Source organism: Lutra lutra, chromosome 2 (assembly GCF_902655055.1).
Source record: "Lutra lutra chromosome 2, mLutLut1.2, whole genome shotgun sequence".
NCBI classification, from domain to species: Eukaryota; Metazoa; Chordata; class Mammalia; order Carnivora; family Mustelidae; genus Lutra; species Lutra lutra.
Window position 1 is genome coordinate 111,867,171 of NC_062279.1, and position 23,721 is coordinate 111,890,891.

General features: G+C 38.3%; 1 protein-coding gene across 7 annotated transcripts in view; it reads left to right on the forward strand.

Moving 5' to 3' along the window:
- ALPK1 (alpha kinase 1) overlaps positions 1–23,721 on the forward strand; it is a 122,360-nt gene that overhangs the window by 5,912 nt on the left and 92,727 nt on the right. For 6 of the 7 annotated variants that reach the window (XM_047718235.1, XM_047718236.1, XM_047718234.1 and 3 more), the window contains one exon: positions 3,516–3,630. The gene's annotated coding sequence lies outside the window, so the exon portion shown is untranslated. The remainder of the gene's footprint in view (positions 1–3,515; positions 3,631–23,721) is intronic. The other variant, XM_047718237.1, reaches the window with a different exon arrangement.

The following is a 23,721-nucleotide window of genomic DNA, read 5'->3' on the forward strand; positions in this document are numbered from 1 at the left end:
TCGAGAGAAACAAAGCACTTAAAAGTATTCTGGCAGTAATTTTACTTTCCACTTCAAATATCTTTTGAATTGGAGTTGAAGGAATTCAAGTTCTTCCCTAACAAGACACCAGAATTTTATAGTATCCCTCACTGGCATGAGTAATGTTAAGGTGGTTGGTGATGGGGGCAGCAAAAAATGTACAAAGAGTAGAGCAAGAGGCAGGAGACAAAGTTTATTCACTCTCCAAGGGAAGACAAGGGCCGGATGTCAAGAGAGATGTCAGCCTGAGTTTCTATTAGATTGGGTTTTTTGAGGGATTTTAAAGGATGTGTGAGGGTTTCAGCTATGCCATGCGGGCGGGGTGTGTATGACATGACTCTTGGCCAGGTAGAGCGGGAGGTGACAGGTATCTCCAGGAGCTCTCTCCAGGGCTTGTCCAGGATGTGCATTGTGGTCAGGCCAGAGAAGAGTATGTTTTGTAGTGGGGTCTGTTTTCTGAGAATAAAGGGTACCATGACATAGAAAAACAAAGAGTGAGGGCCAGGTATAAATACCTATGAGTTTTGTCTGTAACATTGGCTGGGGAGGGGGCTTTAAATAGATTCCTTTCCAGAAAGGAGCCAATAATTACTTTAAATATATATATACATATATGTATATATATACATATATATATACATATATATAATTATTTACATATACATATATATATATACACACATACATATATATGTATATGTATATATGTATATACATATATACATATACATATATATAATTATTTTTAGAGCCATATGTAAATCATGATGGATGTTATAAAATCTCACATGAAATAATACTGTATAATGAGCACACCTGGCATATTAAGCTCTAACAATCTCCCCTTGAGTCCTATGGGATCTAAATTTGGGTTTAGAACCTGGAATTTTCTTTAAGAATAAGTGCATTCATTTGAAAATATTTTCTGAAACTCTGTGGTTCCTCCCATTCCAAAAGAATTTCACTGACCCCTTTCCCTGAACACAGTACACTGACTACTTTTACTGTCCCTTAATCTATTTCAGAGGATGATGGCTTTTTAGCATAAAATGTTCATTGAAAATGCTTTCCTGGAATTTTAAGCACCTAAGTTTTGGAGAATTTTCATAAGAATGTGCTTTCAAAGTTTTGATGTAAACTCATGCCATATTTTTGTTATTGTATCTGTTGCCTCTCTATATAGGGGAATCCGTTTCTTGTTATTGACAGAGATATCAATTTTTGCAGGACATTGTGGTTTCCTGTGTTTCTAGAGTTCTGTGAGATAGACAAATTAAAAAGTAAGAATATTATCTGGTGCCACCATTGTATGTGTAAGGAACAGAAAGAGATGATCATAGCTTTATTTTTTTTTTATTTAATAATTTTTTTATTTTTTCAGCATAACAATATTCATTATTTTTGCACCACACCCAGTGCTCCATGCAATCCGTGCCCTCTACAATACCCACCACCTGGTGCCCCCAACCTCCCACCCCCCACCCCTTCAAAATTCTCAGATCGTTTTTCAGAGTGCATAGTCTCTCATGGTTCACCTCCCCTTCCAATTTCTCTCAACTCCCTTCTCCTCTCCATCTCCCCTTGTCCTCTATGCTATTTGTTATGCTCCACAAATAAGTGAAACCATATGATAATTGACTCTCTCTGCTTGACTTATTTCACTCAGCATAATCTCTTCCAGTCCCGTCCATGTTGCTACAAAACTTGGGTATTCATCCTTTCTTTTTTCTTTTTTTTTTTTTTTACAGCTTTATAAACATATTATTTTTATCCCCAGGGGTACAGGTCTGCAAATCGCCAGGTTTACACACTTCACAACACTCACCATAGCACATACCCTCCCCAATATCCATAACCCCACCCCCTCACCCAAACCCCTCCCCCCATCAACCCTCAGTTTGTTTTGTGAGATTAAGAGTCACTTATGGTTTGTCTCCCTCCCAGGGGGTAGGAGAAGAGTAAATGATCATAGCTTTAATATCAGTTATACATAATACAGTTTTCTTGAAGTATGGTGTACAAACTACTGATTTCAGCTGGCACATATCCAAACTTCGAAAATTTGAGTTTTATCTTTGGTTTAATGTGAATTAAAACTATAATTAGCTCGGGACATCTAGTGGCTCAGTCGGTTAAGCATCTGACTCTTGATTTCGACTCAGGTCATGTTCTCAGGGTGGTGGGATGAATCCTAGTGTTAGGCTCTGCAGAGTCTCAGGGCAGAGTCTGCTTGCGATTCTCTCTCTCCTTCTGTCTCTGCCCGTCCCCCTGCTTGCATGTGCTCTCTCTAAATAAATAAATAATTTTAAATACCAAATAATTAGCTCATAAAATTTATGATTTAATGAATATTATTGCTCAGGAAGATGTTAAGTGAAAAGAAAGTGAGGTGTTTACTACCAATTTTAAGGAAATGAGGAATTACTCTCACAGGTAATATGCAGATATGGTAAAAATTATGGAGGTGAAATGTAAATGGCTAAAGTTTTAGAAATATTGAACTAATGTGTTTGATAAGTGGATATTTTCTAAATCACTGTAGAGATTTGAACCCCACTGGTCCTTGATTATGCAGCTCAATTAATAATAACAATCTGTTAAATTTCATAATTACAGATATACAAAATAGCTGATAAAAAATGCTTTATCATTTTGTCATATCTTCAGTCCTCATGAATTGCCATAAAATTGAAGGAATATAGAAGGTAACCAGTATTTTTTGAAACAACAATCATAGAGAGGATAGGGGATCTGAGTGGCTCAGTCATTTGGGCAACCAACTCTTGATTTCCACTCAGGTCTTGATCTCAGGGTCATGGGACAGGCCCATGCTGGGTTCTGCACTCAGCGTGGAGCCTGCTTAGGATTCTCTCCCTCTCCCTTTGCCCTTTCCCTGGCTCTCTATCTCTGTCTAAAATAAACAAATATAAAAAAAAAAAATAAAATTGGAGAGAGGGTGAATCAACCCCAAATAAAAACTGTAGTTCTATTCTGCCTGTTTTCCCACACACTGATATCTTTGCAGGGCGGAGAGGGGTGGTGTGGGCTAAAGGGTGAGAGAGGAGGAGGGAACCATGAGCATCATCTAGGTCAAGGGTCATTAATGTATCATGAAGTATGCCAATGGTCCTTTAAAAAATGATCATATTGGTCATATCTTCTAGGGAATCCATTCTAGGGAGGATATAATTCTTAATATGGAGAAAATTCACAAAGATGTTTATCATAAAGGTATTTACGGTAACAACAAATTATAAGCATTCTTTTTTTTTTAATTTTTTAAATTTATTTTCAGCGTAACAGTATTCATTGTTTTTGCACCACACCCAGTGCTCCATGCAATCCGTGCCCTCTCCAATACCCACCATCTGGTGCCCCCAACCTCCCACCCAAATTATAAGCATTCTAACAAAAGGGAAAGGTCAAACAAGTTATAGTACAGTAGTCCCTCGTTTATCCATGGTTTTGCTTTGCACTGTCTCGGTTTCCCACAGTCAACCCCCACCAGAAGCAGATGATCTTTGCTTCGTCACATGCCTGCATTGTTCACCTGACTTCATCTCTTCACACAGGCATTTTATCAGCTCACATCACCACAAGAGAAGAACGGTGAGTACAGTACAGGCATATCTCTTTTTATTGTGATTGCTTTATTGCACTTTACGGACACTGAGCTTTTATAAACAGAAGGTTTATGGCAACCTTGCATGGGGCAAGTCTGCCGGTGCTGTTTTTCCAAGAACCTTTGCTCACTTCATGTCTCAACGTCACATTTTGATAATTCTCTCAAATGCTTCCAACTTTGTTGTTATTGTTATGTGTGCTATGGTGATCTGTGATGAGTGATTACAACAACTTACGGAAGCTCAGATGACGATTAGCAGTTTCTAGCAATAAAGTATTTTTTCATTAAGCTATGTACATTTTTTAGACATAATGCTATTTCACACTTAACAGACTAAAGCATAGTATAAACGTAACTTTTATATGTACAGGGAAACCAAAAACGTTTATTTGACTCACTTTATTGCAATATTCACTTTATGGTGGTAGTCTAGAACTGAACCCAAAATATCTTCAAAGTATACCTGTACAGGAGTGCCCGGGTGACTCAGTCGCTTAAACATGTGCCTTCGGCTCTGGTTGTGATTCCAGGGTCCTGGGATCGAGCCCTGCATTGAGCTCCCTGCTGGGCAGGGAGCCTGCTTCTCCTTCTTCTCCATACTTGTGTGCGCGCGTTCTCTCTCTCTCTCTCTCTCGCTACCTCTGTCGCTATCTCTGTCTCTCTCTCAAAAAAAAAAAAAAAAGGTATGCCTGTACAATAACGTATTTTGAGAGAGATACTACATTCACATATGTTTTATTACAGTATGTTGTTATTACTGTTTTCTTTTTTTTTTAAAGATTTTATTTATTAATTTGACAGATAGAAATCACAAGTAGGCAGAGAGGCAGGCAGAGAGAGAGGAGGAAGCAGGCTCCCTGCTGAGCAGAAAGCCCAATGTGGGGCTTGAACCCAGGACCTGGGATCATGACCTGAGCCAAAGGCAGCGGCTTAACCCACTGAGCCACCCAGGCGCCCCTTATTACTGTTTTCTTATTATGGCTGTTAATCTCTTCCTGTGCCTAATTTATAAATACATACTTTATGTATGTATATATGGGAAAAAAAATACTGTAAAAAATCTGTAAAACAAGGTGAAGAATAGTACCAGCATAGAAAATACTGAGTGAAAAACAGATTCAGGATCAATTAACTATTATACTTACAACTACACAATTCATGTACAAAATATAGAAAGATATAAATTCACAAATATTCTAAAAGTGGTTGTTGTCTTAGTGATAAATTAATTGTTCCTTTTCCTTTATCTATGTCTGTATATTTATTTTTATATTGACTTTTCATATTACTATATAAAATAGTAATATATAATATATATAACATATAACATAATATATATAACATATATAATATATATATTATATAACATGCTTGTATTACTTTTGACATAACTAATAGAATGTGTTAAATAAAACTATGCTGCTGCCTAGTTAAAAACAACTGTGCAGTCTTTGAAAAATAAATCTTACCTTTCCTTTATTTGGCATACAAATAACTAGCTGTCTGAAAAAGAGAGGATTGAGTCTCAGTGCTAGAGAGAATGGGCATAGAGAGTCAGAGAACATAGATGGACATACCCATTGAAATACTACTCTCGGTTGATTTTTCTTGCATTGATTGCTTCAGTCTCAACCATGGTTTTTACTGCAGTCAACTTATTCTTCTGAAGAAAGGAAAAAAGGAAGGAAAGAGGCAAGGAAACTTTACATGATATGCATGCTAATAATTTCCTAATTAGTTTCTCATTCTTTTGGATTCCCATAAGCTGGAGTTGTACATTTATGTCTGTATGTGTTATACTTAACATTCATTGTTGCTATATCTTTGCATATACTCCTAGCACCCCTCAAAGTATATTGTGTCGTTGGCTTGCCCAGGAAACTTCGCTTAGAATCTTAACCCTAGCATATCTAGTTACTGTGATACATTCCCCATGAGTGCACTATAAGCACGAAAAAAATATGAAAAAATTTCAACAAAATTCGTCTGTTCATAAGTGTTTTTCTTTTCTATAAAAAAGAAGACGCTTAGGTCCTCATCACATGTCCTTTTATTTGACCACTTTTTCAGAAGAACTTAATCTCTGATTATAGTTTGGATGCTGCAGCTCATCATTTTCCAAGATAACTGTATTCCTACCCAGAAATTTGCTTCCCTAAATCCTGCCCCGTGTTATTGTGAGGGATAATAAAATGTGAGTGAATAGCATCTCTTCCAAGATATTACTCAACCAGGTTTGATTCACATCTCCAAAAGTTGCAGGTTCTTTAATAAGAAACATTTGAAGCCTTTTGAGCCCAGATTCCCCCTGCCACCTCCCACCTCCCCTCTTCCCCAGTGGGCCAGAGAGGTGGGTGGAGGACACCAGGAACTAGGTGGAGCTTCTAAAGGCACAGCTTGCCAGGCAGCTAAGAAGCAGACAGAAACACCCCTACACCGTCAATTCCAGCCTGCAGGCTCCAGCCTCTCAATGTCGATGTGGCAAAGCACTTCACCTTTGTAGCTCTCCTTCAGGACTTTTTTGGTTTTTTTTTTAAGATTTTGTTTATTTATTGACAGAGAGAGACACAGGGAGAGAGGAATACAAGCAGGGGGTGTGGGAGAGGGGGGAGGCGGCTTCCAGCAGAGCAGGGAGCCCAATGCGGGGCTCGATCCCAGGACCCAGGGATCATGACCTGAGCCAAAGGCAGATGCTTAATGATTGAGCCACCCAGGCACCCCTCCTTCAGGACTTCTGGAAACATATTCTTTAAGTATATATCCACTCAGTAAAATGACCTCTCATTACTTTACTCAAATCCAAAGGTGATTTTTAGACTTCATTTTTCTCTGTCTATGCAATTTTGACACTGTTGACTTGTGTGTATTTTCTTTTTTGGTTTCCATATCACTGTGCATTTCTGACTTCTTTCCTACTTCTCTGGCTGCACTTCCTTTTTATATGCTCTTTCTCTGCCCACGTCATATACTGCATTGTGCTCTCTGCCTCCTCTCTCTCTTGCGTGTTCACATTGGATGAATGCCTGTTGCTGCACTTGTACCAGTTTTCACTAAAGGTCCTGCGGTTCTTCTTCCAGAGTTCTGGACTCACATCCAGGTGTGAACTTCTATTAGTAAGTATCTGTATTCTACATCCTACAGGCATCTCACATCAAACATTTTCAACACTGGATTTATTTACCACCTCCATGAATATTTTTTTATATTGATATCTGGCACTAAAAACCATGTACTTGCTCAAGCTAAACACTTGGGGCTCTCCTAGACCCCTTATTTCTTAATCAATAATATCTAATCAATTTTGAAGTGACCTTGATTCCATTTCTTAAATGTCTTTGGAAACTACCCGTATCTGCGCATTCCTGGTTTAGGCCCTCAAGATCACACAGTATATCCTGATCTCCTCAGCCTCTAGCCTTTGTCCTGTTGGACAAGATATTTCCAAGGGCCTAGAGCATTCTTCTACCCGAGAACTTTTTCGCAGTAACCATTTTGGAAAACTAAGTCTATACCTTTTATCTCTGAATTCCCATTACCTAACCCAATGCATGACACATTGTAGATACCCAATATGGATTTGCTATAAAAGTAAAATTTCATGGATTCCTACTTCTCTGCCCTATTTCTTTTGTTTAAATGAGACTTACCACAACTTAAAGCTCTCTAGCTTACAAAGGACATCGTTTTTCTCCAGAATTAAATTTCTTTAAAAAATCCATCAACTCAACACTTGAAGAATTACATCTGCTTTCCCACACACACATAATGATGTCTACTCAACTAGAGGCAGTAGAAGGTTGAGACATTTGACAAGTTGTGAACCCTGCCAAATGTGTCTTCTAATTTTTTTTTAATCTGATAATAGCTCTTTTGTGTGAGATGACATACTTGTCAGACAAGATTTTCCTCATCTGTGTCTATAGTAGCTACAGAGGTGTCCGCCCTTCAAGGAGGTTCTGGCCCTACTCCAGTCTCTTCCATCCTGCTCTATCTGCATCACGCCTGTCCTAGACACAATGTGAGGGACCTTTTCCTTAGATAAGGTGTGATAAAGGTGAATACACCACTGACGAAGTTTGGTTACTGGGATTCATCATTTGTGTTAGGTGGGATTAAAGAGGGAGGCAGAGAGGTGAGACTGTCTAGTTCTAAAGTAAGGCTGAAAGAAAAGCAGAAGATTATACATGCAAAAAGCATCCCTAACTTAACCATACGACTTGAGTGGAAAGGAAGTGTCACTAATATATGTACAGTGTCACAATGTTTGGTTAAATCACTTCTGACTACACCTAGCTACCTCAATTGAGAGGCAAAAATCAGACTGCTCAGTAATTGTCAAAGAATACTTAGTTTAATTTTAAAAACTTACACTTTTAAATACTTTATTATAAATATGAAGATATATGTATATATAATAAAATATTTATATAAACATATAACTATGCAAAGAAACAATGATATCAAAATGTTTATAGTGCTTATGTCTTAGTGGTACTTTGGGTAATTCTTATTTTCCTTTTTGCCACATTTTTTTCTCCACATTTTAAAATAACATCATTTTGTGCTCATTATAATGAAATGTTTCAAAAAATCTAGATCTTTAGGGGCACCTGGGTGGCTCAGTGGGTTAAAGCCTCTACCTTCAGCTCGGGTCATGATCCCAGGGTCCTGGGATTGAGCCCCACATTGGGCTCTCTGCTTGGCAGGGAGCCTGCTTCCCCCTCTCTCTCTGCCTGCCTCTCTGCCTGCTTGTGATCTGCATCTGTCAAATAAATAAATAAAATCCTAAAAAAAAAAATTTAGATCTTTAAAAATACATCAGAGGTGGTGGCTTAGATGGTTAAAAATACATCAGAAACCACTATGGTACGATCTTCAAGATTTTCATGACTTAAATACGTTGTGATGGAGGCTACTGGAAGACATCCAGTAGACTGGTAGTACCTTTCACTCGCAAGCCAGAAGCTGCCATGTATGAAAAAGCAAGTTACAGTGAAAGAAAAGAAAAGCACTAATTATTATGCAACATAGATTACAGAAGTCTTACAATATCTCAACACGGTCTTTCCCCAGATCACAGTTGTCAAGGAAAAGCTTTTTGACCACAGCTGCACATACACAATGTGTGAAAGTCTGAGGGAACATGAAGGAATTAGGGAGTTCCCCCTGGCCAAGTTTTCTCCAAAAGATATATCCCTTCAGGGAGGGGCGCCTGGGTGGCTCAGTGGGTTAAAGCCTCTGCCTTCGGCTCAGGTCATGATCCCAGGGTTCTGGGATCGAGCCCCGCATCGGGCTCTCTGCTCGGCGGGGAGCCTGCTTACCCCCCTCTCGCTCTGCCTGCCTCTCTGCCTACTTGTGATCTCTGTCTGTCAAATAAATAAATAAAATCTTTAAAAAAAAAAGATATATCCCTTCAGGGAGGGGAAAAAAAAAGAGTGGGGTCGGGGGACAAACCATAAGAGACTCTTAATGGTAGAGAACAAACTGAGGATTGATGAAAGGCAGTGGGTCGGGGGATGGACTAGATGAGTGATGGGTAATGAAGGAGGTCACTTGTTATGATGAACACTGGGTATTGTATGTAAGTGATGAATCACTGAATTCTATTCTTGAAACCAATATTGCACTGTACATTAACTAACTAGAATTTAAATAAGAATTTGTAAGAAAAAATATATATATATATCCCTTCAGGTCACTCTATCTCTTCAGGTCACCCTATCCCATTCAACTTGTTCTGAATGCACAGCTCAACTAAGACCTGGCCCTTTATTTCACTTTCCCGGAAAGATAGAGACCTTAGCTGAGACCCGTTTGGAATTCAAAGTGGACATGTTGAGAATGTGATGCTTACTGGGTATCCAAGTGCAGATATCCAATAAACAGTTGGAAATATGCATCTGAAAATTTTAAGAGAGAAGTTTGGGACTTGGGAACATAAGTTTCCTCTATTCTCTTATCTAGATGTTTCAAGGAGCAATCATGCAACAATGCCTATGACATAATGCAGGAAATAAAGAGTAGAGATTATCCCTTATTCTGTTCATTCTCTTCTTATAATAAAGTCCTCTGTATTCAGTATTATTTTAAACTAGAAAGTTCTAAATTAGAAATGGATCAGAATCTATGAAAATCTATTTGGGGTGTTTTCATATGAGGCTTTTGAATTAATTCCTTTTCCTCATTATATAGCTACACATAGTCATTGTAGAAATTATGAAAAGAAGGGGAAAATAATTGAAAAGTATCACTGAGAGCCAAGACTTAATATTTTGGTGTATTTTTTTCTGATTATGTTTCTTCCATTTTAAAAAATTATGGTGAGGTGCACATAAAGTTTGCCATCATAATCATTTTAAGTGTACAGTAGAGTGGTGCTAATTTACATTCTCACTCTCATACCCCATCACTCTCATCTATCCACAGAATTCTTTTCATCTTGCAAAACTGAAACTATGTACCATCAAACCATAGTTTCTCATTCTCTCCCTTTGCTCTACCCTTGCAAACACCATTCTACTGTCTGTCACTATGAATTTGATGACTCGAGGTACCTTCATGTAAGTAGCATCTTGCAACATTTGTCTTTTGGTGACTGGCTTATTTCACTTTGTATAATGTCCTCAAATAGCATGTGTCAAAATTTCCTTTTTAAGGCTGAATAATATTCCATTTATGTATATACCACATTTTGTTTATTCATCTGTTGATGGGGCCATAAGTTCCTTCTACCTTTTGGTTACTGTAAATAGTGCTGTTATGAACATGGGATACAGATGTCCCTGAAAGTTCCTGCTTAGGGTTATTTTGGACATGTTCTCAGAAGTGGGATTCCTGGATCATATGATAATTCTATTTTTAATTTTTCTGGAAATACCATGTCTTCCATAGCAGTTGTACCATTTTCTGTTCCCACCAACAGTGCACTAAGATTCCAATTTTCCACATCCTGGCCAATACTTCTTTTCTTTTCTTTGCTTTGCTTGCTTGCTTGCTTGCTTTCTTTCTTTCTTTCTTTCTTTCTTTGTCATGTAGCCATCCCTATGGGTGTGAAGTGGTTTCTCATCGTGATTTTTATTTGCATTCCCTATTAGTGATAATGAGCATCTTTTCATGGGCTTATTGACCATTTGTATATCTTCTTTCAAGAAATGTCTATTCAAGCCTTTTGCTATTGATTAAATTAGGTTGTTTGTATTTTTACTGTTGAGTGGTATGAATTCTTTATATATTCTGGATATTAACTCTTTATCAGATAAATGATTGGCAAATATTTTTCTATTCCATGGGTTTCCTTTTCACTCTGTTTAATATGACCTTTGATGCACAGAAGTTTTTAAAATTTTATGTAGTTCTATTTATTTGGGTTTTTTGTTTGTTTGTTTCTTATCTGTGCTTTTGAGATCATACCCAAGAAATCACTGCAAAATTCAGTATCATAAAGATTTTCCTCTGTTTTTTTTTTTTTCTAAGGCTTTTATAGTTTTAGGCTCTATGTTTTTGAGGGTTTTTTTTTTAAGATTTTTATTTATTTATTTGACAGAGATCACAAGCAGGCAGAGAGGCAGGCAGAGAGAGGAGGGGAAGCAGGCTCCCTGCTGAGCAGGGAGCCTGATGTGGGGCTCAATCCCAGGACCCTGGGATCATGACCTGAGCCGAAGGCAGAGGCTTTAACCCACTGAGCCACCCAGGCGCCCGGAGTTGGTTTTTTTTAATGGTGTAAGGTAAGGGTCCAAATTTATTCTTTTGCACATGCATATCCAGTTTTTCCAGTGCCATTTATTGAAAAGATTGTTCTTTCCCCCATTGAATGGTCTTGACATCCTTTTCAAAAATCATTTGACCATATAATGAAGGTTTATTTCTGGGCTATCTCTGCTATTTCATTGGTCTGGGTATCTGTCTTTTTTTTTTTTTTAAGATTTTTATTTATTTATTTGACAGAGAGATCACAAGCAGGTAGAGAGGCAGGCAGAGAGAGAGGAGGAAGCAGGCTCCCTGCTGAGGCGAGCCCGATGCGGGGCTCGATCCCAGGACTCGGAGATCATGACCTGAGCCGAAGGCAGCGGCTTAACCCACTGAGCCACCCAGGCGCCCCTGGGTATCTGTCTTTATGCAAGTACCACACACTGTTTTGACAAGTGTAGCTTTGTAGAAAGTTTTAGAATTAAGAAGTGAGAGATCTCCAACATTGTTCTTCTTTTTCAACATTGTTTTGGCTATTTGGCTATTCAGCATTTTTTGAGATTTTATATGAATTTTAGGATGGATTTTTTTCTATTTCTGGAAAAAACTTTATTGATCTTCATTGACTTTTTTAAACATAACAGCTATCACACTGTGTAGACAATGTTATATTCTGCTTTTCTTCTTTCACATTATATTTATCTTATTATTAAAAATAAACATTACTTCTTAGGGCACCTAAATGGCTTAGTTAAGTGATCAGCTCTTGATTCCAGCTCAGGTCGAGATCTCAGGCCTGTGAGATCAAGGCCAGCATCTGGGCCTGCAATGGGTGTGGCCTCTGCTTAAGATTCTCTTTCTCCTTCTCCCTCTGCCCCTCCCCCCCTCTTGAAAAAAATAAAAAACAAATAAAAATAAGTAACCATAACTTCTTTTAATTTAAATACTTTGTAAACATACTTTACAATGACTACATAAAGGAAAATGGACAAATGAAAGTATAACTGAAAGATTAGAAAAATTTATGCCTCAAATTATGTGACTTGTATATGCATTAGATACTATAAACATAGAAGTGGGAAAAATTTGATCCAACATTGTAATTCTTATATTATTTTTGACCAACTACAATTCTGGGATTCATTTATTTACTTAGCAAACTTAACTGAGTCTTTATAGTTTTTCAAGCCCTGGAAACCTAGACATAAATTCGATATGATCTTCACCCTCTGCGGAAAGGAACAAATATTAAATTTTGTGAAAATCTAGTATGTGTCATGAGTTTTCACTTTCTATTTTAATGTTTGCCTTAATCTAATGGGGAAGTGGTGTTAATCCCATTTAGAGATGGGGAAAATAATGTTCGTTTCAGAAAGGCTGAAGCCACCTGTCGGAGGTGACACAGAGTAAGTGGCAGGGCTGGGACACAGCTCAGGGCTAACTGCTTCCAAAGCTCATGCCCTTTTCCCTCTCCCTAGTTGCCTTTTGGCACTTATGACCTTGAACAAGAGACAATACATACAGCTACATGTAACATGAACAGAATGCTGTTATAGCTATTAATTGTGCTGGAAGGGAGTCAACAAGGGCTTTAGAGAAATAGCATTATAATTTAAGACTTCAAACCTGAGAGTTTCATTAGCTACAATGGGGAGAGCAGCATTCACTGATTCATCCATTCACAAACCTGCACTGAGCTTCTACTGTGTGCTAGTCCCACAGGTAGCTCCAGCTGTGCTCCAAAGACTTGAAAGAGAATGAGTGTGACACTGACCACCCTCAGGAGTCAGTCTCTTGGGAGACTAGTAGGTAACTGACAAATGACAGAGCCTTGTGTCAAGTTCTGCCACAGAGTCAAATACAGAGTGCTGGGGGCCACCCTTCCAGGGTACTCAGGCCAGAAGCTATGCTGTGTTGCAGGTGTGCTGAGCCCGGCAGACTGGATTCTCCATGCCAAGTTCAGATGCTTGCACTTGATTTGATAGGCAACAGCAAGTCAGAAGACATTTTTAAGCAGGGGAGTGACAAGGTTAATTATGATTTTTAAAAGCTATCTGGAAGCGTGTGAAGTACAGAGTGTAGAAACATGGGAAGAGACAGGTGGCAGGACAACCCATCTGGAGGCTAACAGTGCCAACTAGAGATGGAGAGGACCCCGTCCAGATAACAACAGAAGAGACTAGGAGAGTAGAGACCCTATTTATAAGAAGATGGCAGAATTCATGGACTGTAGGATGTATAGCGAGAATCAAGAGAACAGAATATACAAAAGCTTCAGGTCATATATATGTTCAGAACCACTGCATTGTTTACAAGTGAAGGACTCATTCAGCATTTTATAAATAAGTAATGAATTCTCTTTGAATTATCAGTACTCATTTTAAATATTTAGTCATTCTAAAACACTAATAGTTTAATATTTGTTTTTTTCTCCCAAGCAGTTTACACATAGCCTGCAACGCTATTTACACTGTTAATTCTGTTAGCAAACTCTTCCTACATGGATAATATAAATGAACTTTTTATCGTTGTGATATTGAAACATAAATTTTGAGAAAATGGATTAGAGAATTTTTTTCTATAATGAAATTCAAAAGATTAATGGACTTTTTTCTAAAATGCGGTTCAGAAAAGGTCAGAAATGGTCAGGTAAATAATATGCAACACTATTTTAATGTTTCACAAAAGTTTTCCATTTTTTTGGTCATTACTAAGTCTTGTAATTTATTTGGTTCTTTTTCGTTTTGTAGAGCCACATTTGTTTTCATTAATAAGCAAAGATATACATCCGGTTAAAAGTTGAATCTCTTGCGCCTGTGCTGTTATGTGTGACCAGAAGAGGGCGGCAGTGAGGCACTACAAAGAACGAACAGGCCCTTAAATTGCAGAGGCAATTACCACCATCCTGTAAATGACCTAAACATCCGTTTGGGCTGACATCTTAATTAACTGATTCATTTTCTGAACCAGAGACTATGACATAAATATTGTCACAGAATTTTCAGAACATCAGATGATGTCCTTATAATGCAACAGAGTAATAATTTTGTGGAAATTTCTGTTAAGATTGATGACCATTAACACTGAGACATATTCTGAAAATTTTACATCAGAAGGGAAAAGATTAGAGGATGGATTAAAAGTAAACATGTTATTTCTTGTTCAAGAGCATAGGCAGAGAATTTAATAGTTTACAAAGACAATAAAAGGAATCTTATTTACTTTGAATATTGCAGATACTCCTGAAATAAAAAGAAATATTTCCAATTTATCAAATATATGGTAAGCAAGGCATAGGATTAAGCAACTAAGAGATTCAGTAAATATCTCCTCTTATTTCAATTACTTATTTCAAATATTTCAATTACTGAAAACAAATATATTTTGTGTACCTCATATGTGCTAGGAATTACTCCAGGCTATAGAAGGGAATAAAACAGACACAGGCCCTGCCCTATTGCAGCATATATTACAGTGGGGAAGAAAAACATTAAGCAAAACCACAATTAATTCCTAGTTTTACAACTAAGAAAAAAAATGAAAACCAGTCTACCACAGGGCCCCAAGTAAACTAGTTTACTTTCATTCTCAAAATTGGAAATTAAATAAAATTTAAAATAGGATTTAAGAACAACTCATTTGCAGTTCTTAATACCAATTTATATTATGTATTTCCCTTAACAACAAGTAAAATGGGTAAGGAGGAATTTACATGTTGATAAAAATATCATTGCGTAAGAGTTTTTGGGTAGTTGATATACGACAATAAAACACTGTCAATTAAGTGTCATAAAATGCCCCAAGCCTTCTCTGGTGGCCTGCATTTGATTAAACACCATGTCAATCATCAGGCTGGCTCCAGCTGCAACTGAGAATCTGTCCTCACTTGATCCGCTCTAAATCCTAGGTCCCAAACCTAGAGAACATTTGTGCAAATAGAATCCCCTACCTCCTCTTTTTCATTCATCTTCATTGGCATCTCTGACATCCCGGATTTCCAGTTTTCCCAGGCTATGAGCCCATTTGTAGGCCCTCCAACCTTTCTCTGAGCAGGGACCCATTGGCTCAAAAGGTTATCTATATATTTAAACGCACTTTCGACTTTTGTTATATTCCTTCCCTCCACTGTATACCCTTTCCAGATGTGGGTTGACTGAGACAGCCAGCCCCTCAGCTGACTCTGATGGGATCCATTACTGATGAACCATAGCTGGGCCCTCCCTGATTCTTTTATTCATCCTTAATTGATTGTCTTTCTAATTCTGTACAGTCCCTGTTTCAATCCAGGATCCGCCTTTTCAAGCTAAACTCACTCCTCCCGCCCTACCTTTCAGATCTCCATCTGTTTGATTTAGGATACTGGGTTATCTACGTTTAACTCTCAAATTTTCTCCTTCCCTTCTGCCTCACAGAGACAATGTTCTCCCTTGTATCTAAGCCATCTCCTTCTGACTTCTTAAACCAACCCCTTTTTAACTTGTCTCGTGGTTTTTCTCATTCATATTCCCTCTTTCATCTTTTTTTTCTTTTCTTTCTCTCTCTGTTCCTCTTTCTTTCTTCCCTTTTCTCTCTCCCCTTTTTTTTTTTTTTTTTTTTTTTTGCCTACTGACATCTTCTTGGCCTACACACATGTTCAAATCTAATGGTTGTTATGAAATATTCATTTCTCCTGAGACCGTATTCCACCTTTCTCCTTCCCTTAACAGCAGTGCCTCTCAGAGTAGGAGTCTGTATTTATCCCTTTCACTTCCTTGTTTAACACTTTTGCATCCATTTCTTCTGGTCTTCCCTCTTCTGAAGTGTCTACTTATGTGATCAACGAGAACTTTCCCATCACTTGATCTAGTCACCTTTTCTTAGTGGCTACTCTGGGTCTTCCTGTGGAACTTGTTGCCCATTGTCATGTCTCCACTGTTCTTTATTCTCACATTTCTAGCTGTTTCTTTGGAAGCCATTATATCACTATCTGGCTCCCGGGTAGAGGCATTCTCTAAAAGGCCACGTCTTCTTCAGATTCTACCTTTGCTTCTTTTAATCTAGTGTAATGACTTCTATTATTGCCAAACCCTGCCCTTGTGGATGCACCCCAAATTCCTCTTCAGTCCTAATCTTTCTCGTTAGTTTGACTCACATTTCCCACCTCTTACAGAGAGCTTCATTTCTCTACAGGATTCATGGGTACATCAAACAGACTGACCTGAACTCATCATCTCTCAGTAGTGCTCCATGCACCCTAGACTACCGAACAGCTGATTCTGATCATGATCTGTGAGGCCCTTCCTCTTGCTCTTTGCTCCCCACCCCACCCCATCCATCTGAAATGCATCTCTTTGTACCACTCTCCTTTTCCCCAGACCCTGCCTCTCCCATTTTCTCCATTTGTTGGAGTCCTATCCATTCTTCAGTTTAGTTCATATTTGGCCTTCTTAACAAACACTAGCTTAACTGACTCTCCCCATCCCCATTTTTCATCCATTCTTTGCTTGGAAGTCAACTACACCTGATCCCCGTCACTCTTATATTTGAGATACACATTTGTGTTTGTCATCTCTATTAAGCCCTGAGGCCTGAAACTGTTGAAACTGTGTCTTATTGATCTTTATATCCCCTGTAGGACCTGACACATAGGAGAAGCCCTAGAAATTTCGGTTAATTTGCATTATTGGAAGGAAAGTTTCACAAACCTTAATTTTTTCAAAGGTTTTATTTATTTATTTGACAGAGATATAGAGAACATAAGTAGGCAGAATGGCAGGCAGAGGGAGAGGGAGAACCAGGCTCTCCTCTGAACAGGGCACTTGACATGAGTCTTGATCCCAGGACCCCAAGATCATGACCTGAGCTGAAGGAAGATGCTTAACTGACTGAGCCACCCAGGTACCCCACAAACCTTAATTTTTTTTTTAAAGAATTGTGAAGAACATGATATTTTTAATATGCAGGCTACACATTTGAGAGACTATAGGAAGTTAAAAAAAGCAAATTTATATCAAATATGGTTGACATTCTTGTCTCTGTCCTACTTCAGTTAAGGCAGATTTCTAGAGCATTACATAAAATTTCACTTTGTAAGGGAGTTTTTTTAGGAGTGAAGAAATTCCTGGAAATTAAGATTAAGTTTCAAGCTCTGGGATTTTATTTAACTATCTTTAAAGTTAATAAATTGACCTGCTACTGTTTCATGGATACTGACACAAGACATGAGACTCTTGGGTCAAAGACAGAGGATGTTATTATTCAAGAGCACAGCAAGAAGCATGAGCATCATGTAGACATCAGTTTCTCATGTCCTCCAAGTCTCCAAGGAGTGACACTGAGCAGTCCAGGTGCATGTGGGTAGGTTTGTGTTGCAGCCAATGAACATGGATCTTGAGGAAGCTACTGCTTTTATAACAAACCTGTTCTTGTTCCAGAGGGAGACATTACCTCATCCCTCAAGGTTGCTACAAATACAAACCTGATTAATTGCCCAGGAGAGGAGGAATTTGGTGGGTATTCTTGACACACTCAGCAAGAACTTGTAGTGATGCCCACAGACCATGGTGGATGGCCTCTCCCAAAAGCATTCTGTGAGAATAAGACTTTTGGTTATCTTAGTGCATCAGAGGGACTTAATAAATATTTGTTGAATCTAATTAATTAATTAGTGAGAAGAAGCGAAACCACAGAGGAATTTAAAAAGTCAAAAAGAGTGAATCCCTAAGGGAACAGTTCTAGATTTCAGATCTGATTAGGAGGAAAAGTCAGAAAGAGGAATGAGAACTAAGACCACATGACTTTATAACAAATAAAATTTCTAAAAACTTTACATCATGGGAAGTGGGAAGGACTCATGTACAAAGCAATCAGATTAAGTCCCAACAACCTAAGACAATGCCTGTAGCTTGTATTAGTATTACAGTAACTACAGTCCTTTGTATCTGCAGTGTCTTGCCACACACTAAACTTCATTAAAAGTTTGGATACTATGCTCATTTAGGAAATGTTAGCACGCATTTCTTAAAATGGTGAATTGAACTACAAATCAAAGTAGATTATGCTAATGAATTTGATCAGAATTAAATACTCACTTCGAAAGTTGCAGTCGAACAAATGAAATATCTTAAAATCCCATGATTCTTTTTTTAATTGAAGAATAATTAATATACAACATTATATTAGTTTCAGGTGTACAAGGTATTGATTCAACAATTCTACATATTCCTTAGTGCTTGCCAAAATATGTGTAGCTACCATCTGTTACCATACCAAGTGATTACAATATTATTGACTGAATTCCCTATACTGTACTTTTCATCTCTATGACTCATTTATTTTATAGCTGGAAGTTTGTACCTCTTAATTCCATTTATCTATTTTGCCCACACCCCCACCCACTTGCCCTCTGGCAACCACCACTTTTTCCTCTGTATTTAAGAGTTTGATTTTATTTGTTTTTTCATTTGTTTTGTTTTTTCTGGATTGCACATATAAGTGAAATCATTGGGCATTTGTCTTTTTCTATCTGACTTTTTCACTTAGCATAATACCTACCTGGTCCATCTTTTGTTGCAAATGGCAAGATCTCATTCTTTTTTATGGCTGAGTAATATTCTGTTACATATACCACAACTTCTTTATCCATTCATCTATCAGTGGACACTTGGGTTGCTTCCATATCTTGGCTATTGTAAATATCGCTGCCAGTAGACATAGGAGTAGATATATCTTTATGCATTAGTGTTTTCATTTTCCCAGTAGTGAATTATTAGATCACACGGTATTTCAATTTTTTTTTTAAGATTTTGTTTATTTGACAGAGTGAGAAATTGTAAGCAGGCAGAGAGGCAGGCAGAGAGAGTGGGGGAAGCAGGCTCCCAGCCGAGCAGAGAGCCTGATGTGGGGCTAGATCCCAGGACCCAGAGACCATGACCTGAGCCGAAGGCAGAGGCTTAACCCACTGAGCCACCCAGGTGCCCCTCAATTTTTAATTTTTTGAAAAACTGCCATATGTTTTCCACAGTAGTAGCACCAATTTACATTCCCACCGACTAAGCATGGGGGGACCCTTTTCTCCACATCTTCATCAATACTTGTTATTTCTTGTCTTTTTGATCCTAGCCATTCTGACTTGTATGAGGTGGTATTTCATTGTGGTTTGATTTGCATTTTCCTGATGATTAATGATGCTGAGCATCTTTTCATGTATCTTGGCCACCTGGATGTCTTCTTTGGAAAAATGTCTATTTAGGATCTCTTCCCATTTTTTAACTGAATTGTTTGTGGGTTTTTTGGTGTTGAGTTGTATAAGTTCTTTATATTTTTTGGGTATTTACCCCTTATCAGATATATCATTTGCAAATATCTTCTCCTGTTCACTAGCTTGTGTTGTACTAAAATTTTGTCTTTGAACTAAGGATGCTGAGATCTAGTTAGTTTCTGTTGAGGATTTCAATCAGGAGGTCATGTAAAGCCATGGTAAGTGGATCAAATAAGGATGATCTATAGAGAAGAATAGAACAGACCTTGTATGTTCTGTTTGCCTCTATACTCTTACAACCTGGTGTGGTACCTGATACATAGCAGGCTCCCAGTAAGTCTTGCTGGAATGAATAAAACAGACTCTGGAGGGGGAGAAAGAGAGGGAGAGAGATTACTTTTGCTCCCAACAGCTTTCCATTCCTGACTGTAATCCCTCAAGAGGACTATCTGCATTTCCTATCCTTATGTCCATGAGAGATCCCTGTGTCTATCCAATAAATTCCCCTTTCTGCTAAAGTTAGTTTGGGCATGTTATATTCCTTGCAGCTAAAATAAACCTAAGAATCTCTGAATATAAGATTCCCAATCATTAGATTTTAAAATCTTCTGATCCCCAGGGAGCTGTGGTTCGCCCATGCAAATCAGAAATCTTGATGACTTGTCCAGAAATCACTGAATTCCAGAAGTAATCATGCCTCTACTTTGCTTAAGTGTACCTCACATTTTTGGGACAAGGAAAAGAATAGAAACTCAAATTCACCTGAAAATAAAGGATTACCTCCAAAAATAGAGCTTGATGATCTTTCTTAAAAAGGCAACTTCTCAGGGCACCTGGCTGGCTCATTCAGAGAGGCATGTGACTCCTAATCTTGGGATCATGGGTTTGAGCCCCATGTTGGCTGTAGAGGTTACTAAAAGAGAATTTTTTAAAACTTAAAAAAAAAAAAGTAACCTCTGAAGAAAAACTCCAGAAACTTCAACTTGAAGATCCTTTTGTAAAAAGGGCCAGGCCTTAGGCATTATTGATTGAATATGACTTTATTTAAGGTCCATAGGGAAGATTAGGCATGACCTGGAGACACCTGCCAACCTAAGCTCCGGAAGAAGGAATAGCAGGTCACAGCTTCACCTCAACTTCTGGAATTCTGTTGGACTAAACTTGGTGATGCAGGAGACTTCTTTACAGTTTACAGTTGTACTCTCAATTTTTGTGCAGCACGTGGAGAAGAAAAGTTATTCTTTCCCACTCACTGAAGTAGCAGGGAGAAAATGCCTATTTGGGAGGGCACATATAAACCTCCAAAGTGGGAGGGAGGTAGTTGAAAAAAGCCACAGGCAATCATTCTCAGTTTGAAAAATAGAAAAATAAAATACCTGGAGGCAGGGGCGCCTGGGTGGCTCAGTTGTTTAAGCATCTGCTTTTGGCTCAAATAATGATTCCGGAGTCCTGGGATGGAGGCCAGCATCTGGCTCCCTGCTCAGTAGGGAGTCTGCGCCTCCCTCTCCCTCCACCCTTCCTCCTGCTGGTGTGCTCGCTCTCGCTCTCGCTCTCTCTCTCTCTCTCTCCTCTCTCTGTCAGATAAATAAATAAAATCTTTAAAAAAATACTTGGAGGTAGTTTGGTGCATTTGCCAAGAACATTGGAAGTGAGACAGATCTCCAAAACCATTTATCCAACTTACTAGCTTAGCTCTATGCCCTGGGTTAAGCTGTCTAAATGCTTATAACTTCAGATTTCCCATGTACAAGATGAGAATAGTAATTCATACATTTGCTCTAAATATTAAGTTGGATGATGTCTGTAAGTTTCTTGGCCAATGGTACCAAGCTAAATGCTCAGTACACAGTAGCGATGATTAGGATTGTAATTGCTTAGTAATTCAAGCATTAGTGAAGAGTGTGTTGCTTTTTTGTGGAACAAAAGGGAGATTGATATTTTTGAAGCTGAAGAAACATGGCACTAAAACATATGATTAATAGCTCTTCGCTATTGCTTTTGTAACATAAATCTCTATATGATAGAGAAATGTAAAAGAGACGAGTAAACATCTTAACAAGATGGTAGGTGTACAGTAAACAACCCTTGATTGTGGTATCAATCAACAGTTAGAAGTATAAACTTACTTTAAAAAAGGAAGAAGGAGGAGAAGAAGAAAGTCCCTAAATAGGAGGCAGGAGTGAATTCTCACATGCAATCTTCTGACCTTAAAAGCAGTTGTGAACTCTATGACCTGTAGGTGGCGAACTTGGATAGGGTGAATACTAAAGAATGACTACCTAGAGAAGAAAGCAATGGTTTTTGTTTTGTTAAAGGAAGGCCTAAGTAAAATTGATACATTTGTAAAGGCGGCACACTACACCAAGCCAAGAGTATTCTTTGCTGACACATTCTGTTGCTTCCTCTAAATGGACTGTACATCTACTTGTCCAAGTGAGTCTGTCATCAGTCATATGTGCTGTTGAGGGACAAGACTGTTAGTTTCTGAAAGAAATGTTTTGGTTCAGCATTCTTGCTGGCTACTAGTCACTGATAAGAGAACAGAGTATCATGTAGGGGACATAAATAGATTTCTTAAAGTCTCTTGAGGAATACAGAAATGTTACCCTTTCAGAATATCCATATGTAACATTTTAATTATCTGAACCCATTGTACATGTCCAAAGTATCCACATCTTTTGATCTATATGAATAATTATATCCTCCCTTGCTTCTTTATTGCCACTCTTGAGCATTTGTTCTGTACACTTCCCAAGGCAATCCTTTAGGGACCAATTACCATCCTTTATTGACATCATCTCACTGGCTGATGGAAATGTCTATGGAGTACCACACTGGGCATTCAGGAGTCCTAAAGGAGCTTTGTAGTACTTTACATATCTATGTGCCCTGCTTGAGAAACATTTTCTTACTTAAAATTCTACCCTGGGGTACTAGTTTTATCGTATTTACTAGTTTTATCAGATCACAACTACATATAATATGTGAATTAATGGGAAAATTCATGTGACTTTCCAAAACCGTGGTTACTCGTGCAGTGGCTTGAGATGTTTTGTTGGTTCTTTCAGTTGTGTAAAAGCCTAGTAACTCACCCAACATGATAGATTGATGACCTTTTGCTGCCTTATAAAAGGGTCACTGTCCCCAAAGAGCCTCTCAGCTTGTGGGTCAGGTGAAGGGACATTTTTAGACTTCTATGGTGCCTCTGTCCTGTCATTTATCATAAGGTTGAAATTATTGCCCACACGTTGGCCTCCCCACAATTGTGTACTTCTGAACTCCAAAAACTATACCATATTCATCTGTTTATTATTAAGCAGACTGTGTCAGGCACATAGTAGGTACTTGTGAAAATGTTGAATGGATTAAAGAATAAGTATATGACTTTGGAAGAACAAGAGAAGGCAGGATAGAAGAAAGATCAATTTAGGGGGAAAAAAGAGGAAAATAAGCCAACCATCCATGAGGAATTGTACCTATGATAGACAAATATTATTCCAAAAGTATAGAAAAAAAAGAGAGAACAGCAGTAGATTGTGTCCAGCCCAATACATTTATTTTTACTAACCAAACTCTCAAGAGGTTGATTTATAAACTAACGTGCTATTTTACCATCTCTGGGAGAGAACACATCCCTTCAGAGATTACAGTGTTTGTGTCGAGCTTACACAATCCCTTACCCAATCCCATCTACTTCACATCTGCATTCATTCCAAAATGAAGAAAATCCTTAACTTTTAGGATGAGACCGTTCTGGTTTTCCAGTAGCTTCTAAAAGCTTCTAAAAAGTTGCAGGTGCTCTAAGATATGGTAGAAAGAGAAGTTATCAGGAAGTTTAGAAATTGTAAGATCTTATCTAAGAGTAGATTTGGATTTAAAGGTCCACTGGTGAAAGTCATCTCCTGGAAGGTGGGAGCAAAGAACAAACAGAAACAGGTTCTGAAAGACAGTGGAAATAACAGGAGCCACACATTATCCCAAAATGTTACCATGGAGTTTACCATGGGGCATCTCACAGGAAATAATAGGGATGGCAGAGGACATGAAGACCATACACGGTGATGGAGAGTGTAGGACAGTCATGCCTGCACATGGTGAGCACTGAGTAAATGCTGACTGAATGAGTGGGCCATTGTGGGCCTGAACTGCG